This window comes from Cryptotermes secundus, unplaced genomic scaffold (genome assembly GCF_002891405.2).
Source record: "Cryptotermes secundus unplaced genomic scaffold, Csec_1.0 scaffold3026, whole genome shotgun sequence".
Lineage (NCBI taxonomy): Eukaryota > Metazoa > Arthropoda > Insecta > Blattodea > Kalotermitidae > Cryptotermes > Cryptotermes secundus.
The window spans coordinates 99007-123214 of record NW_019726318.1 but is presented as its reverse complement, the minus strand read 5'-3'; the positions used below and the strand labels follow the sequence as shown (position 1 = coordinate 123214).

The 24208-nt window shown below is 36.9% G+C and overlaps 1 long non-coding RNA gene across 2 annotated transcripts in view; it reads left to right on the top strand.

The window, feature by feature from the left end:
• Nucleotides 1–24208, top strand: part of LOC111864213 — a 29763-nt gene that overhangs the window by 3565 nt on the left and 1990 nt on the right. Inside the window, exons 2-4 of one of the 2 annotated variants that reach the window (XR_004512999.1) lie at nt 18214–18383; nt 19981–20094; nt 22931–23059. This is a non-coding gene — a long non-coding RNA (uncharacterized LOC111864213). Of the gene's footprint in view, nt 1–18213; nt 18384–19242; nt 20095–22930; nt 23060–24208 lie in introns of those variants that run through there. The other variant, XR_002842754.2, reaches the window with a different exon arrangement.

Here is a 24208-nt window from a genome sequence, read left to right as displayed (position 1 = left end):
TTTTTAAAAAGTGGTTTCATTATAGCGTATTTTAAGCGTTGAGGAAAAGTACCTGATGATAAAGATTTATTACATAGATGATTCAAGGGTGAACTGATGTAAACAGAGCTTGCTTTAAGTAATTTGGTAGAGATTTCATCATATCCATGTGAATTTTTGGGTTTAATTTCATGTAGCCCATAATGTCACCTTCCTAACAAAACTTGATACTGACATTGTTTTTTGAGCAAAGATTTACACTTTGTCAAGCAGGATTTTGTACATTTACATCTCATATATGCTGGATCTGTACCAGCTTCTGTGAATGTGCAGAATTGAAATACAGTAGAATTTGGTTATAACGTTATCAAAGGGACCTAAAAATAGTGTCGTTATAAACGAATGTCATTGTAACCGAAATGGGCACTTCCACAGTAGCCTTATGTTAGTCACGTAAAAATCTACCAAAAACCGAGTTAAAATGTTGCATTTTTTTAGTGAAATACATAGTTAAGTACGTACTAACATAACATTAACGTGGAATTGCCCAAATGTGTAATATCAAAGACATATTACAGCGCTTTTCACTGACAATACACACAATATTTCACGAATCACTTTAACTTTCTCTTCAATGCTTAAAACTTTCCTTTTCATTGCCATGTTTTCGCTACTGCACTTCTCTGGGTTTAGGCAGGAACACTATAGGGTAAGTAGACAATGTGAGGTCCTGTTAGACGAGATTCTAGGAAAGGAATGCAGTTAACAACCTGCCGCGTCCTCTTGCACTATTCACGCAGTCCCACCCCACACCCTTGTTTTCGCATAAAACCCACGCTCCTCTTGCAGCCCGCGGTCGTATTCTTCCAGGACAGTCACGTCAGCAAGTAGAGGAAGTGAGGGTGGGCAGACACATCGAACTTTCCCACGATATCAGAGAAATTCAGGAATGAAAATGACGTTACATACGAGGTTGATGCATTTGTGCATGTCGTACTAAGCAAGGTATAAAAACAGTTGCTTTATGAGGAATTAGTTCTTACCATTGAATAGTTGACACAATAGACAAGGTGTCGCAGAAACCGATGTTGCTATAACCAAGTTTTACTGTATGTCTAAGTCATCCTTTAGTTACCATGTGATTTGTGTACCAGTTACAGGGGATTATATTTACAGAATGTGTGGTTAGCTTGTATAAGTCCCATAATTTTGTATAAATCTTGACTGCTTTATTGAATGTGTTGAAAATAAAATTGTTGTACAATTCTGAACACAAACCAGACAGTCTGGCTGTTCATATTGTTATGTGTAGGTGTAAATGTATATGGGGTTTGGATTGGTGAATAGATTTATTGACCACTTACAGATCCTAATTACAATTATCAATAACACTATCGTCATTTTCACGCTTTACACTTCACTAGAGCACACAGTCTAGTATTCTCAGTCTGTTGCTAGATGTTTCCTGGTAATGCCTCCAAAAATGGCTATTTGTCTGCCTTCAGGCTTAAGTCCATTCTTCACAGACTCCCATACAGAACTAACTAAGCTCTTACCTTGTGCCATGCTTATAACATCTCAGCAGAGACCACATAGAAGACACAACTCCTCTGTTGTTGCATCTGGATTCGTTGCTGCGGAAATGTGTTTATCTATCAGTATCACTTATGAAATTAGGTTTGTGAAATTAACATCTCACTGAAAAGTACTGTCTTCTGAGCTGTAATGCTGTGTGGTCTTGTAGAAGTTTGGTGACACTTTAGAGGCCACATGTTCTTCCAAAGCACTGGTGAACTTCTATTAGACTGCATGCCAACACATCCCAGAAGACATATTTTCATAGTCACTGCTGTGAGTACTTCAAATCCCACATAACGTCACATTGATATTGGTCTTTTATGTTCATCATCCCTAATTTTAAGGCAGTAATAGACCCCATATCTGGCATCATGAAAACTGGAAAGAAGTGAAATCCATAAACTTTTTTAACTGCTGCATTTCTTGAAAATTTTAATTTAATCATACTTGTGATGGAGCAAAGGTTACGTACATGTAGATGTAGTTTTTTTGGGTAAATTTGGAATCACAATAATTAGACTGTAAGATTAAAAAACAGAAATAAGGACATGAACCGGGAAGCTTGGGTCTACAAGGAAGTGTACAAGCAATTCCTGACTAATCAGAACGTTAACACGGCAGCGTAAAACGCTGACACTGAGGAAGGGCTATATGAAGTGGGTCATAAGCACTATGGCGGACAGAAAATGCTGAGTAGGAGGAGGCGGCATACCAAAAAGAGTCAACCCCTTCTCGATCGACAACCAATAATTAAGCCACACCGACCCAAAATCACGTCAGAGTAGGAGGACCCATATACCCGGAACTTGACGAGTCAGCGAGCAGAGGTTATATAAACCCGAGACGAATTATTTTATGATTCTATTCGATTCTATTCAATTTTTATATTATATTATTATTAATGTCATTATTACATTAGTATTACATTTGTGGCCATGAGTGGACGCTGGTTAGTGACGGCGAGCCTCGCCTGCCTCAGCTCAAGTAAGTGAAACCATCTTCATATAGCCAGGATCATTAAGTGTAACAGTGTAAGGTGTAAAGTGTAAACCCAGGGAGAGATAGGCTAACCAGATGGTCTAGGTTCATTCAGTGATTCCAAGGCATAGAGTACCCGACAGCAGGGTGACAGGAGGTAGAAATAATGAGGCACTGCAGGCTTATTCCCAATGTAAGACGAACCGACAATCGTCGGCACCGTGTGTATATAGTGTATATAACGACGCAGGTAAATAGAATAGGCTAGGGATGTGTATGAGTTTAATTCAGCCCAACATATCCTCGAGTGTTACCCTCTTCCTTGACGACTCCCGGACCTCCCAAAGCTTCGGCGAATTGCAATTTAAGCCAGAACAGTGACGTAAGCAATGATAAGTTTACTGGATTTCTTGAAATAACAAGATGGTGGCAGCATACATAACAGGGTGACAGAACGGGATATTTCCACGCCCTCTGTCATCACGGGTTAAGAGAGGTACAGTGGCGGAAGCGGTGGAGGTACCTCCACGCCCCCCTTCACGCCATAACAATACTCATATTTAAAATTGGTACACTTCCATGATTCTCAAGCTTACTATCATGTCTGTGTGAAGCCCCAGTAGTAGTCTTCTTTTATAATGTTTACTAATGTGTAAAGTTGGCACCATGATTCCCAGCTCACAGCCATGTCTGGGTGTTGCTACAATGTGAGTCTTTTTTCATTGTGTTTACTAGTGTACTTTCATGAGTGATGATTCATTTACCAGTTTAACCCTGTAGAATGCTGAAAGGAAGATGACATTACATGTGCATAACAACCTCAAATTCAGAACATTTTAATATTAAATAGAGCAAAGCCATTATGCATATAGGCTGAAAGTAATTAGAGCTCTCAGTGGTTTGTTACTGTTCAGTGTGATAACACTGAAAAAATCTCAGTAAGGCCTCTTGTATGTCCTCCTGCAGAGCCCTATGGAATGACTTTCTTCCTTTCGTGATGTGCAGGTCATCTGTTGTCATCATAGTTGCTTTTTGCAGTAATGTCTGTATTGAGGATCTGAGGACTGTGCTAAGAACGCCTTCTGAAACACACCATCCAGTCAGCTCTCTTGCACTTTCTTCTTGAACAATTTTTTATTTCTTTTCCTCTTCAAACCCTTTTTTTTTCCTCTCTTATTTTCACCTCAAATGTTTGTCCTTGCCATTTTAAGGACCACTATCTGCCATTGGCTTGCTTGTTGTTGCAGTTCCTTTCAACCTTCCCCAATAATCTCTGTGGTCTATATCCATTGGTAACACCCATCAGTCCTTGTAATCATCTGGAAATGCCAAGAACCTGTGCATGATGCATCCTTCACTAAGTACTCCCAAACAGATGCAGCACAGAGTTTGGTGTGTGAAGAGATATGGAGCAGCTTTGAACAAAATGGTGGCAATTTTGAAAAGAATTGTGGATAGTGATTAAATTTCGCTCTATCACTACAACCCAGAGACCAAACAACATTCATCTCAGTTGAAGCATTCTTATTCACCACAGCCAAGAAATGTTCTGCTTAATTAGACCTGCTAGAGAAAAAAATCAAATTTTTTATATTGTGCTGGTATTCTTGCATATTCATCTTGTGGCACATAGATGCATAGAAAAGTCTATGCTGAAGACTTGCTTTCAAGATGCCACCACACTTTCAGCGAAACATGTCACCTCCACCATGGTAATACCAGGCCACACACTTCTTGAACTGTGCAACATACATTAATAAAAATCAGTGATGAAGTGTTATCTGTGTTCCTCACTTTGCCTGTCTGGCTGCATGGCATTTCTGTTTGTTCTTAAAGCTGAAGGGTTGCTACTTTTCTTCATGTGATGATTTCATATTTTGACACTGATAATCCATGGAACATATCAGTTGGAGCCTTCTGACAGGCATTTAACAGCTGGGTGGTATGTTTTTTGAAGTATACAAGGAAGATTTTTACTTTGTTGACTGGTTCCATGGCTGTGTGCTTCATGCCGACCGGTTGACTGCCAGCTGCAAGGAACATACAAATTCTGCCTATTAATCACCATGCCTGATAACTGATAACATTCAAAATGAAGTAGTTACAACTCACAGATCACATGAGGTGTTGAAAATTCTGTCCTGCACATAGATATCTTTTGCAATTAATTGTTTCATCGAAAAACACAGGTACAACTGTCCTTCTTGCACTTAAAGCACACCAGACACCAACTTTCACTTGATGTAACAGGTCTTCATGGGTTAGATGTGAATTCTGTGAGCTCAAGTAGCGATTATTTTGTGTATGTATGTATCCCTGAAAGTGAAACTACACTTCATCAGAAAAGAATGTCTGCTGTGCATCAATCTCACCATTGACAAGAGACTGTAGAAACTAACTGCAAATATGAACTCTGTTAGCCAGATCATGCAACTGCAAGGTGTGAATTACTCTTGCTTTATGGGGTCCAAGCTTCAGCAATTATGTTGCCCTTTTTGCACTAGACTTTTGACACGTAGACATTTGAGTGATTTTATAGGTGTGTGTTCAAGTCTGGGCCCTGTGTCATGTAACTTCTCAGTAGGCATTCAGCAGTGATGTCTTTGTTTCTTGTCTGTTATGAGTCCCATTATTCTAAGTTTATTCACCAAGTTGTGAATTGTTTGTCTGCTGAGAACTCTTTCATCACAAAATTACGGTAACAATTTTTCACTGACACTTTCTAGGAGATCTGTATTTCATACAGGTGGCATACAGAAATATGTCACTCTAAAGTATACTGTACTGCTCACTAACTGTAACTGAGAACAAATGGCTAAAGGAGTTGATAGCTGCTGCTGACAAATCATAAACTCCCATACATGCATTGCACTGTGCACCGTGAAACATCATGCCATCAGGTGAGTCATGAGTTAATTACTTCCTTTCATTCCGAATGTAATCAACCATCAGGCATGCTGATCATTGGCAAAATAGGTATGCACCTCACATTCATCAGTGCGCTGTTCACCATAAAGCTCAGAGCCATGAATCGGTTGTCAAAGTTAATAAAAAACTTTCTTTGTAGTATCCAAGGAGAATATATAAAGGGAGATCAAGTGCTGCTAGAGGGCAATAGTGACACAGTACATGAACTGAATGAACAGTTTGTGGTCTGGTTTGAGGTATATTCCAGCATGTTGAGGCAGAGAAATGCATGAGAAGGATCAGTCAGGATAGCTTCTTGTTAATTAAGATTTGAACTGGAGACTGACTGAATGCAAAGTAGGAGTACTGTCAGTTACATTGTGGCATTTTATTAGATGTTAAATTAATTTTTGTTCAAAGGCTCGATAATATTAGTTTCAGGAGTGGCAAAGTCTATTTCCTTGGCTTTCTTGAGGCCTTGTTCCATATTTCTTTATTCACTACCCAGAAAGATGGGCAGCTCATTGTCTGTGATTCCACTGTTGGCATCATACTACCTAGCTGGACAGAGTATCTAAGAACAGGCTAGAGAAAAGTATTGTACAGTGACCTGTTGATAAGCATTATGCTATTCCAGGCAAGTAGACTGTAGGCATAGGGGTTACTACTTTACCAGAGAGAGAGAGACAGAAGGTTATACAGAATAACAAGAACATACAGGAAGATCGAGAAGTCATGCACATCACACTAAGGAATTATATTTTGCTGGTTTAATGCACAAACTACAAGACATACAGCACTTACTATTAATGTTTATAACCTTACATCTTAGAAATGCAAAATAAAATCATGTCTTTACAACATATGCTCGAAATGGCTTCCCTCTTCAGCAATGCAAGCGCAAGCACTTTTTACCATGTTTGAGGCCACATTGTGGAGCACCTGTAAGCTGATGCTGTTAATAGCCATCGTAATGTTCCTCTTGAGGTCATCCAGTGTATGTGGATTGTTTTTATAGACAATTCCTTTGAAGTACCCCCAAAGGAAAAAATCTGCGGGTGACAAATCAGGTGAACAGTCCTTTTGAAATGAGATGGTCACCGAAAAACTCGCGCAAGAACTGCATGGTTTTATTATATGTGTGACATGTGATACCGTTTTGCTGCAACCAACACTCACGTTCATCAACTTCAAGAAGCGCAATAAACTGTGTAATGATGTCTTGGTACACTGGACTGTTCACCGTTGTTTAAAAAAAAAATTGAGCCCACTATTCGACGACGTGATACAGCACACCACACTCCAATTTTCTGACAGTGCAAGGGTTTTTCATGTAACACATTTGGATTTTCAGATGACCAAATCCTATTGTTTTGACTGTTTACATAGCCACTAAGGTGAAACCATGCTTCATCCGTGAAGAAAACCTGATCAAACTCTTCAATTCCATGGTTGCCAACAAATGTCTGAAACCATCTACAGTACACTAAGCATTTTTCTTTATCCAGGTCCTTCAGTTCCTGCACACATCGAACATGATATGCATGTAGGTGTAACTTCTTCATTGCTCTCTGAGCACTTCTTATGAAATCCCTGATTTCTCCATGTCAGCCACTTTAGCCTCAGTCAAAATGGCTGCTCTCCTGGATTTCTTCCTATCTGAAACTGATCCACATTCCTGAAATCAGTTGATTATTCTCGTTATCAACAAATTGTTAGGAACTCCAGAATCCGGATATTCCTGACGAAACTCATCTGTGACACATGCATAAGAACGACTGGCGAAATAATGTTCCACAATGAAAACTCGTTCTTGGGAAAATGACATGTCTGTCACGTGATAAACAAAGCTATACTGCAGACGTCATATGACCAACACATGACAGAAGGCGTTTCTACTCATTGTTAGTACTCCTACAGTACCATCTAGCGGTAGGAGATATAATTATATTAACTGCAATACAATTTATAACAACTTTTAGTTTGATGTGCATGACTTTTCGATCTCCCTGTACAAGGTAATTCATAATTCCCTCCGGAATTTCCGAACTCAGCAGTGCAACAGCCAAGACAGACACAGGAGAAAGAAGCATGTCAGTAGGCAGAGAATCTCTCCAAGTTTGTTTGGATGAATAGGCACCATGGCATATTTGCAGGTTTCACCACTAGGAGGCAGTCATGATGAAATGTGTTGAAGACAGGGGATAAGAAAGCGTTCTGTCTTGGAATTTTTCAAAATTGCATCAATTATGATGGAACAACAGATGTTTCAAACCAGGTACCACACAGAACCAACTATGGACAAAACAATTCATGAGTGGTACAAGAAATTTCAGCAGAGAGGCTGCCTGTGCGCTGTGAAATGAGCAGGTCAGCTGGGGCCATCAGCTGAGATTATCAAGCAGGTGCAATCAGTATCCTTTCGTGCAAAGACATTTATGCAGAATGCAATGTGTCAGACACTTGACTCAGGCATATGCCATTCCTGGCTTGCGCAGTGTGTTGACTTCTGAGGGCTCCTGACCAAAGTTTCTCACGCACACCATGTTTCATCATAACTGCCCCCTAGCAGTGAAACCTGCAAGTACACCATGATGCCTATTACCCAAATAAACTTGGAGAGATTCTCTACCTATTGATATGCTCCTTTCTGCTGGGTCTGTCTTTGTTGTTGCGCTGCAGAGTTCAGAAGTTCCAGAGGGACTTGCGAATTATCCTTTATTTAACAAAGTAAATAATGTGACAGTGTAAGTAAAAGTGCTTGAAAAGTTTGTACAAATTGTAAAACAGTTTTACAGACTACAAAGGTTTCTATGGCTTAGAAAATGCTGAATGTACAGAAAGACTTGACTGATGTGTTAGCATGCAAAATAAGTGTGGAATTGCAAGGGACAACAAGTGAATGAAACAAAAAATAAAGCCAGGTTCTGCTATATTTACCCTTATTATGTTCCCTTGCCCATAGTAGAGTTACAACACAGGTATGATACAAGTATGTAGAATTTTCATTTCAGGTCAGAGCTATTAGGCACAGCTATAGCTTCAGATACACAAGTATTGTATTGTGGAACATGCTGACACACATTACAAAAAACGTGGTTTGGATAAAACAGGTTAAGCTTACTTTTTCACACAAATCAAAAGAAGAGCTTGAAGAGTGCCATCTTCTAGGATGTGGCATTGTGTAGATCTTGTGTGAACCGACGTTTTGGAGGAACATTTTGCCTTCATTTTCAGGGTAGAACAATCTCACAATATCAATATATAGAACAATATCAAATCACATACAACCAAGATGGCGGACGATATTGAGGCGTCTAGCTCGAGCTCTATTATTTTAAGTAATAATATAGTTCATAGTAGTGGAACTTCTTGTTTGAGTTGTATAAATTTAAAAAGTGAACTTCAAAGAGTACAAGATGATCTTATAACTGCTCAGTTTATCATATAATTACTACAAAAAGAAGTTAGCTCAACACCGGAACAAGAATTCAGTCGTTAACTATATCCATTGTAAGGAATGTGGTGAATGTGATACTGATGATTGGAGGCAAGTGAGAGTAAGTCAGGCAACTAAAAAGAGAGTTAATATATCAATTCAATTCAATTCAATTCAATTTTATTTCATCCATGGATCATTATACATGATATGGGACAAGTCAAAGATTAATATTAATACTAATACTAAATAATAATAAGTATATAATAATACAGAAATAATATGACAATATAATAATACATGATAATAATAATAATATAGCAATACAGAGATAATAATATGACAATATAATATTGATTGATTGATTGATCCACCTCGTCACTGCAGATCACTGTACATGATACATGACAAGTCAAGCCAATTCTGAACATTAACAATCCGATACATAAGCAGATTAAAATTACAATAGTTACAATTCCACTGCTGATTACAATCTAGAACCGGCTAGATACTCCCACTTGTGGAGAATTTGATGGAATGAACATTGGCAGGGGAAACCGAAGTACTCGGAGGAAACCTGCCCCAGCGCCATTTTGTCCATCACAAATCCCACTTGCTCAGATCACAGTGGTGGGAAGCCAGCGACTAATCGCTTAAGCTATGGCGTGGCCTTAGAATAATGATATTGATAGCTAATGTAATGTTCTCAGCAGATTGATGCCCTTCTTGATGGCCTGGTATTCTCGATCTCTCTCTGAGCGGCCTACGTAGACGTCCCTCCATCTCATGTTGTCCTTTCTATCACATCCAACCTGGTGTCTTGATTCCTTTAAGCAGAAGAGAACTGCGCAGTATACATTCATAGCATGGTGGTATACGCTCAACAAGTCACTTATTCTTGAATTATCTGGTAATATTGATGTTAACTAGGATTTATCCCCAAACAAGAAGAATTCATCTATACTATAAAAACAATGTTCAAGTAGAAATGTTTTCAAAGTCTTTTTAAATTTGTATAGTGCTGGTATGTCCTTTATATATTGCGGCAAGTGGTTTAAAAGACGAAGTCCAATATTATTGAAGTTGTTTTTACACAGACTCGTCCTACATGGAACTATGAATAAGTTGTCTTTTTTTCTTGTATTGTGTGAGTGTACTGCTGAATTAGTGATGAAAACATTCAAGTTGGATTTCATGTAAACTAATATTTCATATATATACAGACTTGGTAGAGGTAATATATGTAACAATTTAAAATATTGTTTGCAGCTGGTTGTTTTTTGTATTTGCATTATAGTTCTAATAGCTCTCTTTTGTATCTTAAAGATCAATTTTGCATTCGCTGAATTGCCCCAGAATATCAATCCATATGATAGCAGGGATTGAAAATACGCATAGTATAAAGCAAGAACAGTCTCTAATCCTGATACTTTTTTGACTATTCGCAAGCCAAAACATATTTTACATAACTTACTTGCTAGTGTTTGAGTATGTGTGGACCAGCTTAATTTTTTGTCTAACGACATTCCCAAAAATTTGGTATGTTCTGTATAATTGATGACTTTATCATATAGTTTTATTGGTGGGCATTCTGGCTGTATTTTTTGTGGTTGGTGAAAGGATATTGCTATCGTTTTTTCTTTATTAATAATTAATCTGTTACTTTCAAACCATTCTGTGAGTTTATTTATTAATGCGTTTATTTTCCTTTGGACAACATTAACACTATTTCCTGATATAAAAATACTTATATCATCGGCAAAAAACGTTAGTTTTCCTTGTTCAATACCTGCTTCTAGATCATTAATATATAGCAAAAATAAAATTGGTCCAAGAACAGAACCTTGTGGGACTCCATGTCTTACGGGTCTACTCTGAGATAGATAGTTAATGCTTACATTCGCTTCTCTACATCTATATGTGATTTCCACTTTCTGTTCTCTTCTTTCTAGATATGTTTGAAACCATTTTAGTGCAACCCCTCGTATTCCCATTCTTGTCATCTTTCTTAGCAATATGTCATGATTAACTAGGTCAAACGCTTTTGACAGATCCAGAAATAACCCTATACTTACTTCTTTCTCATCTAGCGATTTATAGACCCCTTCTATGAACTCTGCAATTGCTGTTTTTGTTGTTTTTCCTTTGCAAAACCCATGCTGTTTGTTACTAATTAAACTGTGGTTATTTAAAAAGGATAAAAGTCTTTTATGCATAATTTTTTCAATTATTTTTGAAAAAACAGAAATTAGTGATACTGGTCTATAATTCGCAACATCCGTTTCGCTTCCTTTCTTATACAAGGGTTTCACTTTTGCCATTTTTAGCTGGTCAGGGAAGTATCCGGTTGAGAGTGACTGATTTATTGTATATGTTAAGGCAGATATTATCTTGGGATAACATTTTTTGATGATATACTCTGGGATGTCATCTATACCTGTTGATTTTTTGTTACCAAGTCTTTTGATTATGCCAACCACTTCCTCTTCAGTAGTTGGGATTAAGAACATACTGTTGTTGTTATACTTTACTGCATTGTCATTAGCTTCTTTGTTTGTATATAATGATTTGTCGTTTAAGATTTTGTGTGCAATGCTAGTATAATATTCATTGAAAACATTTGCTATAATTTTTGGATCCTGTGTATTTCCTCCTTCAGTGTTTATTTCAATATTTTTATTTTTTTTCCGACTGCCTAGCTCCTCCTTTATTAGGTCCCACATAGCCTTTGGTTTATTTCCGGAAGTTCTTATTTGTATGTTATTAGATAATTTTTTTGCTTCACTGATCACTTTGTTATAAATTTTCTTGTACTGACCATAGTATTTTTTAAATTCTTCTGATATATTCCCTTCTTTCATTAGCCTATTAAGAAATCGAAGTCTATTTCCTGATACCCTTATACCTGAGGTAATCCATTTGTTTTCATGCTGTTTACTTTTTACCCATTTTTTTGGTATTGCTATTTCATAATAATACTGAAAAGTATCTAGAAATTCATTATATGCATTGTTCGCTGATTTTTGTTTAAAAACAAGTTCCCAAGTCTCTTTGTCTAGTAGATAATTTAGATATTGAACATTTTCTTCACTATAAGTTCTGACCATTCTATATTCTCTCTCTGCCCTGGCTTGCCTTTTTTGATTCTTATTCTCTTGCTGCATCTGTACTTGTAATATCTGCGCGCTATGGTCAGAAAATCCTGTTTCAATAACCTCAAATTTATATTCCCATAAACCCTTGTTTAATATTATTTGATCTATGGCCGTTTGACTTCTGGAACTGATTCTCGTTGGAACATCCACTATTGCTTCCAAGCCGTATGAATTTATCATTGTCTGTAGTTGTAAGTTTACCCTGTTTCCTAAGAAATCTATATTGAAGTCACCTACCATAATAATTTTCTTATCTTTATTTAGTAACTCATTTATTATTATATCCATAGTTTCAATAAATATATTGATGTTACTGTTAGGAGTTCTGTATACACACATAATAACTGTATTGGATTGAGTGAGTTCAATTATACTAGTCTCAAAATGTTCTTCTCGTGTATAGTGTTCAAACAATTTACAAGGTTTTGCTTATAGATTTTCTTTGACATAGATGCATGAGCCTCCATATCGTTTATTTTTCCTGCAAAATTTTGAAACCAGGGAGTAGTTTACAAAATTATAATAATCTATTTCCTTTTCATCTAACCAATGTTCACCTATTACTGACTACTGTGTTCAAATAGCAGATCGCTATGCAGTGTTGAATAATCTTCAAGAATCGTTTAATCATTTTCCGAAGTCTGTGTCACCTCCAAAAAGAAAAAGAAATCTTTTTGTGTAAGAAAGCATACCAATCTTCTGATAGGAGACAGTCACGCTAGGGGCATATCAGAAAGATTGACTTCTCATTTGGGTTCTTCGTATCAATGTACAGGTTATGTTAAACCTAATGATGACTTAAACATCATTACTTCAACTGCATCTTCAGCTGTAAAAATCTTGATAATAATGATGCTGTTATAATGTACGGTGGTGCTATGGATATTGCCAGGGATAACACTGCAAGTGGACTGAGGTCAATTAGGAAATTTGTTCAGGTGTGCACGCATACGAATGTGCCGATTTTAAATGCCCATGAAAGATTTGATCTACTAGCCACATCATGTGTCAATAAGGAAGTTGTTCATTATAATACGAAGGTGAGTAAGCTGATCAAGTGTTTTGACTATGCTCAAGTAGTGAAAGTTGATCTACAAAGGGAGCAGTTCGCAGCTCATGGAATGCATGTAAACAGACAAGGAAAAGATGTCACTGCTCGTTGTTTGGTGTCGGCAATCCGCAATATTTTTATTTATCGCCACTGTGACTCGCCCATTATATTAAAATGGGGAGGGAACCAACAAGATAGGGGTAGTAATGTGCAGGAATCTCCAGGGACAAGGATGTTTAATGGAGACTCTGAATTAACTGCAAATAAGCCTCAAGGGAAGTGTCATAATAACTTAAATCAGAATTTAGAAAGTGATATATCACAAAATATAAGGAGTGATAAAACCCAGAGTGCTCTGAGTGATACAGTGCAAAGTTTAGATTGTAGATTTTCAGATTTGGATAAAACACTTAGTGAGGTGAAACAAATAAGAATAGATAACAGTACTATGCCTACGTCAGAGCATCCGGCCATGGACACTACCTGTTCTACTGATCAGAAAAAGGTTAAAAAGCCTCCCAAAACTAGATCTGATGATTTTTTATGGACATAGTATATCAATTTTCTGGGTCATCTGTTAAGTTTAATAATCCTCTGATTCTCTTACATCAAAATATCAGAGGTCTCATCAGTAAAAGGGATGAAATAATTGTTTCCCTAAATGTAGATAAGATTAGTCCACAATTTCTCTGTTTTTCAGAGCACTATATGTCAGACAACAATTTAAGTCTTGTTAGTACTGAAAATTATTAATTATGGTCTTGCTACTCTAGATGTAGGTATCAGAGAGGTGGTGTTTGTATATTTGTTCATAAAGAATTATGTTTTAGTCATGTTGATTTATCAACTTACTGTGTGGAAAAAATTTTAGAATTATATGCTGTTAAAATAGAATCTCATTGGTCAGGGTTTAGTTGTTGTTTGTCTATATAGATCTCCTGCAGGTGATTTTTGTCAATTCTTGAATCTGTTAGAACAAGTTTTATTGTTTTTGTATAAACCATCTATTGAATTATTAATATGTGGAGATTTTAATGTTGATTATTTACTAAACGATAACCGTAAACAGCAATTGACTGTATTACTTAACACTTTCAATATAGTACATACTGTAAATTTCCCGACTAGACTGCAAAATAATCATGCTTCAGCTATTGACAATATTTTAGTAGATAAATCAAGATTATCTTCTTGTATAACATTACCCCTATGTAATGCACTGTCTGATCATGAGGCACAATGTTTTATACTTGATAAATATTTTGCTACTACCAATAAAATTAACAATAAATCAAGATCTAGTTATAAATCTAGATTGCTGACTAGTGAAACTATTAAATATTTCACTGAACAGCTATCTTATGAAAAATGGAATGAAGTTTATCTTAATACTGATGTTAATTGTGCTTTTAATAAATTTTTATCTACTTTTTTAAACATTTATGAAGCAAGCTTCCCTGTTGTGTACTTGAGCAATAACAGTGATAAAAGTTGGATTACTACGGGTATAAAGACATCTTGTAAAGGTAAAAGATTTTTATATAAGTTAATCAAATATAGTAACGATCGAAAAGTAAAAACTTGTTATAAAAAGTATTTTCTTATTTTAAGGAAAGTAATTTATGAAGCAAAAAAATTACATTATAATCAGTTAATTGAAATTTCTAATAATAGAAATAAAACAGCATGGAATATTATAAGAAATGTATTGCATATATCCACCAAAGACAATTATATGCAGGTTATGTTTAAAATGGATAATAGGAAAATTCAATCTAATGATGTTGCTGATGCTTTCAACGAGTATTTTTTTTTAATATTGCTCATAGTCTGCAAACACATCCTGATAAAACTAGTTCACCTCTTGAATTATTAAAGAACGCTTTTCAGCCTATTTTTCATAGTATGAAAGCAATTCCTGTAACCAAAGGAGAAATTATCAATATAATTTGTTCTTTAAAATCAAAGAAGGCTTCTGGTTATGATGGGATTTCATCTAAAGTATTAAAACTTTGTAGCGTCTTCATAAATGCGCCCCTTTCCTACATCTGTAATATGTCTATCATTACTGGTGTATTTCCTGAACGCTTGAAGTATGGTGTTATAAAGCCCCTGTATAAGAAAGGAGATAAGGTTGATATTACGAACTATAGACCTATTTCTATATGTTGACTGTATTTAGTAAAGTCTTGCAAAGAGTTATGCATTGTAGATTGAGTCAGCATCTACAAGTTAATAATATTCTGGTGCAGGAACAATTTGGCTTTAGGAAAAATTTTTCAACAGACCATGCTGCTTTTTCTTTTATGACTGGCATACTTCAGGCCTGGAATGACAAACTGCAGACTGCAGGGATTTTTTGTGACCTTGGTAAGGCTGTTGACTGTGTTAATTATGAGATATTGACATCTAAACTAGAGTATTATGATGTCCGGGGTTGTATATTAAACTGGTTTAAATCATATCTATGGGATAGAAAACAGTGTGTGTACATCAAAACTAATGATGGTCAGGACTATTTTTCATCTTGGGAAAGAGTTAAACGGGGTTCCACAGGGGTCAGTTTTGGGACCACTTCTATTTATTATTTACATCAATGATTTGCCTCCATATATTAATAAATTGGCTAAAGTTTTTCTTTTTGCTGATGATACCAGTGTTTTGGTTACTGGTAATAATCATGATGAGCTTAAGCATAAAGTCAGGGGTACACTGTCTCTTATTATAAATTGGTTCACAGCTAATAAGTTGGCCTTAAATATCACTAAAACTAATATTATTAGGTTTGCTCTAAAACAGTCCTATAACTCTCTGGCAGTTGCTAGTGGGAATTTGTTTATAAATGAAGTTTCTGTGATAAAATTTTTGGGTCTGCAAATTGATAAGAATTTAGACTGGAAGAGTCATGTAGAGTATATTCTCCCTAAACTTAGTTCAGCTATTTTTGTAATTAGGAGTTTATCTTATTTTATGAGTAAAAAAATTTTACAAATGGTGTATTTTTATTATTTCCACTCTGTTCTTAAGTATGGAATAATTTTTTGGGGCAACTCAACGACTAATGTTAGAGTTTTTAAATTACAAAAAAAATTAATAAGGATTATATCTGGAGTGGGACCTAGAGACTCTTGTAGGGATCTTTTTAAGAAATTGAATATACTGCCATTGTCATGTGAATACATTCTCTCGATGATGTTTGTGATTGATAATCAAATTAATTTTGTTCAGGTTTAGATGTTCATGGTTTGAATACAAGAAATCAAAAGCAATTATATTTGCCAAACTCGAATCTTTCTGCATTTCAGAAAGGTACTGTGTTTACTGCTATTAAACTATTCAACATTGCCCACAACCATTCAAAGCCTTAAAGCCTTAAAATTAGTTTTAAAATAGGCTGTTTTTATATCTTATGAATAATTCCTTTTATACAGTTTCTGAATATGTGGAGCATAACATAAACAATTAGTTTTAATTATTTTGTTATCTGTGTGTTTGTTTAAATTTTTGTATGACGACCTTCGTGTCCATTTGTTTGGACTTGTGAAATGAAATGTATGTATGTATGTATGTATGTATGTATGTATGTATGTATGTATGTGAGCGAGGAACTAGTGTGAGCTGGTGGCACCACATTCTGGAAGACGGCATTCTTCATAGTGACCGCCATAGAAACCTCAAATCTTACAAAATAACGACTTGTTTTACCTTGTATATCCCTGTAAAATACACAAATAGTTAGAGTACTGTGCATACAGCAAGGGCTGTCCCTGACTACAGTGACTCCAGATGACTGCCCAAATGTAATTGAATATTTTACATTGCACAAACTGCCATCAGAGACCAACATGTGAAACAGTAATTTAAAAGCACTCCATCCTTTGAGCCTCTCCATAGAAAAAGAAAGCATGTGCACATGAAGTGACAGATGTACATTGCACAGATGGGTAGGAAAATAAGGATTGTTAGAGAAGAGCCATGTGACCCAGACCTCCTCCAGGAAGTAGGGTGAGGAAAGTGATGTCTGCGTATGTCACATGGGAACAAAAGGGGAACCCAGTGGGACAAGCTAATGAATTCAGAGAGCTGATAAAGTAGAGCGATAATGGCTCAGAATAAATAAAATCTGTATTTTGAGAATAAAGACTAGGCATGCGTTTGTGTTTATGAGAATGTGCATTTTAATGGGTTTAATTTGTTTGGCATCATAATTATGGTTAGACTGCCATTTCTTTGTAAATGTTGTGGCATGTAGACCCATTGCTAGGCAATGACCGCAAAATAATCAACTATACAACAGCCGTTCCTAAGAAACGGCTTTGCAAACAAGCATGTTTCCATGGCAGCAATTGCACTGAAACAGAGGAGTAATGCTTTCTGTGTGATCTGTGCTGGAAGGTTTTAAGCAGGGCCAGTTAGCTTGAAAAGGCCGCGCACGACAAGAGGATGTTACATGAGGACTGATCACAAGAGTTCAGTTGAATAAAAAATTCTAGTCATGAGTGTCAAGGGGCTTGGTGCCAAAATGAACTGATTGGCAATAAATTGCCAGTCATAAAGTAACACTAATTCTCTGACTCTGTTGAAATTAGTCAATCAGTCAGTGAGTTAGTTAGATAATCGCTGGGGTTCAGTTGTTGTGAGTTGTTGCTGTGAGAAGCTGGTAGCTGAGGCCTGGGACAGTTTGGGAACCCAGAGGAAGAAGATCGTCTGCTGTTGGAAGCCGCTACCAAGCAGTGGCTAGTGAAGACTAACAGACTTAGAAGACCTAATGTGTCCTATAGTGATTTGTTAAGTGTTTAGAACAGTGAGAGCATAATACTATCTTATAGTTAAAAGTTGTAAGAGTTCATTAAATTTGATTACCAATCTAAACCCCATCTATAGTCACTAAAAGCCTTCCTTCTCTGCACATTAGCCAGTTAATGCATTCATATTTTTTAATATTATTTGCATGTGTGTTTCAATGTTATAAAATGACATTTTTAATCATTTTTATAGTAAATAAATTTGAGGGCTTGTTCTTATTTCTAGAAGGAACAACGTTTATAACATATTCTTGCAATTTATGTCCATGATTATTACCACATTGATAGTCAGGGTTTTCTCAGTAAGTTTCACCTGCACAGAATGAAGAAGTGCTGTTGGATACACAAATAAAAAACCTGAAGAATGACATCACCAACCTCTTAGAAGTAATTTGGCGATTAAGAGAGGAACACAGATGGGATACTACTGGACTCACTTTCACTGAAGTCACAGCCAATGATATTTTTGGCACTCAGGATCTGAATTCAGGGTAATTAAGTAGCGTTCTTTACTTAGATTAACTCTTAGTCAGCATTTTCAAATTTCTAGTGTTGATAACTACTGCAAGAGATTACTTTGTGTTGTACTTGCAGACATTTTGGCGGGGCTGTTCCAGATGACTGTAACTGTAACTGTAACTGTAACAGTTTCTGTGAAAATTACCCAGTCTTCATATCCAAATGCAGTTCCTCATCCAGATCCAGCATTTTATCAGTGATTGTTCAAGATATCACCCGATGAGTATGCTTTTCAGAAAGAACATGAAGCATCATTTAGGAATTTCAGAAAATTGTGGAGATAATGCGGATTAATTTATAATGCTCAATTAATTACATTATTTGAAAATATATTGTGACGTGGATGGTGAAATGGGAAGTAGGGGTTATGTGAACTCTGGTCTGCGAGTGACGTCACATACCTCCACCCCTTCCATTACCACACAACGCTTGGTAAACACCCTCTCCCCCGTGGTGACGTGGCAGAAGAGAGACTGTGTTGTTACCAACGAATACCGCGGTTGCTACGCAGCAGCAAACAACTCGACAGTGTTGCTAGGCAACCTGTAAACACGGCATCAGGCAACAGTGGTACTTATCACGTAACTGTTTCCTGTGTTGTCCGTGCCGAGGCTAAATAAGGAGCAGCGAACACTATTCAGTAGTTAGTAGTGAGTGATTAGTTAGTGAGTAGCGATGATTGAGCCAGTTACTAGAGAAAGAGTAACCAGTTAATTGCAATCTAGTATTTATGATACTGCTGATGGCAGTAATATTGAGATTGTAAATGGTGTGATTGTAAGAGCGAGTGGAATAAATTCACTATATCCAATATGGTGTGAAGTTATTTGTTGTGCGTTATACACCCAACTCGTGACAATATATATGTTGATTCATTAATTATAATTCTTTTTTTGGAGTTGATTCTCAGTCACACAGGAGGTCAGGCATACTTTATCAGCCCTAGGGTGGGAGTAAAGAATAAAACTTATCTTGCCAGAATTATGTCAAATAATAAAGTGAAGAATGACTTGTTTGAGGAGGGGCAGGAGAGTTCTGCAAAAACTTTAGTTTATGGGGTTAGTGATTCTGGCATTGCTAGTGATTGGCAGAGTGGAGATTAACCTGGTCTGCAAGTCAAGTGGTTTACAGTTGACCAGATTTTCGCATACATTAAGAACAGTGAGAAAGAGGGTAAGACAATGAAGCAGATGTTAAAGACAGATAAACTAGAAATCTCTGAAATCAAAATTTGACCAGTTGAATGAGATGGCAAATGATGTGATAGAAGATTATGGCCAAATTAAGTAGGTGGTTAGAGAATGTGAAATGGGGTATCGGGAACTTGAAAACAAATTGTGATATGAGGATGAGGGACTAGGGAAAATTAGCGTATTAATTTTTGGATTGGAAAAGAGAGAGAAAGAGAGAGAGGAAAGAAGAAATTTTGAAACTCTGGTTGTGGTGATCAGGTGTCTGAGCAGTACCAGTCAGCAGTGATATTGGCTATGTAGCCAGGTTAGAAGGAAGAAGAGGGAAGCATTAAAGTTTTGTTTTGTATCTTTCTTTACATGTGCAATTTGCTGGTAGGGTGCTGCCAACATTGTGAACACTAATGTGCAGCAAGAGCTGAGTCTGGTAACATCAGGAATACAAACAGAGTAGCCTGTGCTGAGTCTAGTAACTTCAGAAGTACAGACAGAGGTAATCCGAACCAGTAATGTTATTTAAAAATTTGTATCTTTTAGCTTCTCCTTTTTTAACATAAGCTCTGTATATGGTAGCTGAGGTGAAGCCAAACAGTTATCTGTAGCATCTATGGTTTAGTGTACTTAAATTGTGTTTATTATTTATATACAGTGAAATTAGTTCAAGAGCTTTATGATTAGTCCTTATATTTCAGAATGAATTGTTTTCATCAGCAAATATATGAGGGAGAGTCAGTAAATAAGCCACAAATGGAAGTAAATAGGTGTAATGGACATAATAGGTTTTCTTTGTGTATCATTAGGGAGCAACACATTTCAGCTTTATGACAGTCTGTGTAGCAGACATGCTTGTGCATGTTTAGAGGCTGGTTTCAATAGTCAAAATGGTGAACATGCTTGAGGAGTATAATACCGAAAAGTAGCATTCTTCTGTTCTTTTTCTGTGGGCAAATGACTCAGTGCAAAGTGCATTCATAAATAAATGTTTCCTATTTATGGTGGGTAGTGTTTGTCACATAAAGTGGTTCACAACTGGGTTGAGAAATTCTTTTGAGGCTATTTGAAAGTTGCAAATGATCCCTGACCAGGTTCCCCTGTTGAGATTGTGACAGAAGAAAATGTGCAGCAGGTGGAAGAGTTGATTTCAGCTGACAGGAGGATAATGATAGACAGTGCAGCACATGCACTAGCATGCTGCATAATGGTGGGTGCTCAGGGAACTGAAGGTTTAAGACAAAATGAAGAGAATGGGTCTGTCCTTGTAACATTTCTCATCATAAGGAGGGGAAAGAGAAGATATGCTTAACAGGATTGTCATTGGTGAGGAATCATCGGTGCATCACTACAGACCTAAATCAAAGCATGCTTCATTGCAATGGAAACAACCCAGTTCACCTTCGATCATAAAGTTTAAGATTACACCATCAGCTTCGAAGGTTATGCTTACTGTGTTTTGGGATTCTCAGGGAGTACTGTTAGCCTGTTTTCAGAAGCATGGTGAAAATGTGAATTCTGCATCATACTGTAAAGTTCTGTTGAAGCTTTGGAATGAAATTGGCAGAAAATGCCCAGGCTAACTGGCAAGAGGGGTACAGCTTCATCATGACAGTGCCAGATCCTATACAGCTCAAGTAGCCTAGGAGAGATTTGAAGTACTGCAGTGGGAACTTCTTGAATATCCATCTTACAGCCTGGACTGCTCCCCTAATGACTTATATCTGTTTGGTCTGCTAAAACATCACCTTGGTGGCAAAAGTTTCACTGATGATGGAGAAGTTAAAATGGAGGTGCAGAAGTGGCTGAAACAATGTTCAAAAGGCTTTTGTGCTGTAGGTTTTGACATACTGGTAAAGCAATGGGACAAGTATATCAATGTTGGTGGAGGATGTATTGAGAAATAACTCTCTTTTCCAGGTTTGAATGTCACATGTTTTACATCTTATACCCATTTGTGACCTATTTACTGACTCTCCCTTGTAATTTGGTGTAAAGGAAATGTTTATACTTTAAGGAATTTGTAATAAGACTTGCAGTAGTTTTTTACCAAGAACAAAAATAATGATTTCATTATTTTTGGCTCTCAATACAGTATACTTTCTTTCCAAATTGCTTTTTATATTTTGCATACCCCACTGGTCTTGATTTTTACTTATTGCAGAAACAAATCACAAGTTGACTATTGCAAAGCTAATAAGAATTGAGAATTATTTATTACATACTTATATTAGTATCTTATTGAATGATGTTTTAAATTAATTTTAGGCTTGCAAGATATACACGATGTGCCGATATTTAGCCTACTTTCCCTATTTTGAAAAAAATTCAAGCAGGCTTATGAGATCACTTTGATGCCTATGTGTCTGTGTAGCCCCCCTCTGAACCTTTGAGTGCCTGAACCAATTTTTGTGACACTTGGTATGTATATCATGCCACCTGAGCCCATCTCACCAGTGTACTTCACGAATCCCTCCCATCAGTTTGAGTGTCTGTGTATGTAATCTCCCCTGTCATTGCTAGGCAAAGGCTTAGCATGACAACAACAGTGAATACACATGCAACAATAGAAGACTTGTTGAATGTATCATTTTCTGTGCGGTCTGTCATACCGAAGGAGAGTCTGTGGGGTCTGTGTTTGTATCCCCCTATCATTGCTAGGCAGTGGCTCAGTAAACACATTCCCATGGCAACAAATACACAACAGTAGAAGAATTGGAGAATGTCATCTTCTGGGATGTGGCTGCAGACACCTGCTCATGCTTGTTCTTCGCTCATGGATTTTTCAACCCTGAAGATGTAGGCCATACGTTCCTCTGAAACATCAGTTCACACAAGATCTACACAATGCCACATCTCAGAAGACAACATACTTCATAGTCACTGCTGTGAAAACCTCAACTCTTGCAATAGAAGAATTGTTGGAGGAGTTATTTTCTATGAAGTTTATGTCATATCAAAGGAAAGTAGGTGATCAATTCTATTCCAAACTTCTTGTTCAGAATTCACATTTGCAACTTGTAATGTAGAACTATGTTATAAAATGTAATCAAACTTCATTCTAATTTTGAAGATTAAACACGCAGACAACTAATGGACAAGGCCTGATGTATTTATCTTCTGTTCATTTCGCAGTGAGCAGATGATCAACATACATGGAGTTCATGTCTGAACTGCAGTTTCATAAATATTTACCTAGTTGAGAAGTGTATAAAATTCATACTTACTCTGAAGCTTATTATAGTATTTTTGGACAGAATAGAAGTCCTAAGTATTTCTGTTAATTTCCAGTATTTTAAGTTAATTTGATAGTTTTATAATATTACTGTGCTATTTAGTTTTCAGGGGATTGTAGTGGAAGTATCGTAGAATACCAGAACAAGGCAAGGAATGGGGTCAGAACTTTGGATGATATCATTAAACAGATATATGAACTTTCATATAATCTGAAAACGAAAGAAAATAAGGTATTACCTTTTTTTAAAAAAACATTATAATTATGCATGATTTGAAACTTTCAGTGACTGCTTACAATGAAGCCTTCTTGGGTGACTAGCCTTGTGAATGTGGAGTTGGTGTTCAACTGCCAGTGACTGTCTATGTCTGCATCTTCAGGTTTGGTGTGATGAGTACTGAATGGTACGAGATTCTCTCTAAGGCATTCATGGGATTCTGCCAGAAACAAGAGCTCCCCATGCAGTCCTCCTACTGTTGCCCTTGTCGTCTTGGCTGGGACAGATGACAGCTTTGGGCAAAACTGTCGCTTGTGAATACAACACTTATCACATGAACCCTGATGATGGAGACAAAGACAGTCTTTGAAATCTTAGACACTACTTCAACAGTGACATGGCTGATTGTCTGAGAAGACTTCAATGTAAACTGTGCAAGTTTTAAAGTTGCCTGTTTCTAAGTGCTACATCTTTTTTTAATTCATCAGTAGCTTTTTTTTTAATAATATGAATGTCTGTATAATTTGCATTGTGTTACTTAATATTAAAACTAAAATTCTGGACTGTATCCATCGTCCCAGTCAGTTGAACCACGACGTTTCGGAAGCTGGATCTGCTACCGTCCTCAGGTAAGTAAAATGGAGGTAAAAAAGGGAAAAATGGGAGAAAAAATTAAAAGGTAAGGAGGGTTCTTATGTGTCCTATACAGTTGGGTCCCTTAGATCAAGCTAATCTCAATCACTGGACCTATATCATTTCCTCAAACACCAGGGGTGACCAAATGATGGAGAAATCCAAGCTAGGTTGGCTAATCGTGTTGCCAGCCCAAGCCATATATGCTGCCTCCTTGTATTTCCTGACGGTAGCGTTCCTCTCGAGGTCCAGGATCCCCGTTCCATCCCATTTCACAGAATGGTCCTCCTCGTAGGCATGTTGGGCCAATCTTGACTTGTCCAGAAGGCCCTCCTTGAACGTGTGCTTGTGCTCACGAAGTCTCACTGCCAGCGGTCTTCCAGTCTCCCCGATGTAATATCTGCCACACTCACAAGGGATACTATAAATACAATGTGAGGTATGCTGAGGTTCTCCTTTTGGAGTGGTCTTGACAAACATACTCTTGAGAGTATGTTTTGTTTGAAAAATGGTTTTGATCTTGAACCGTTC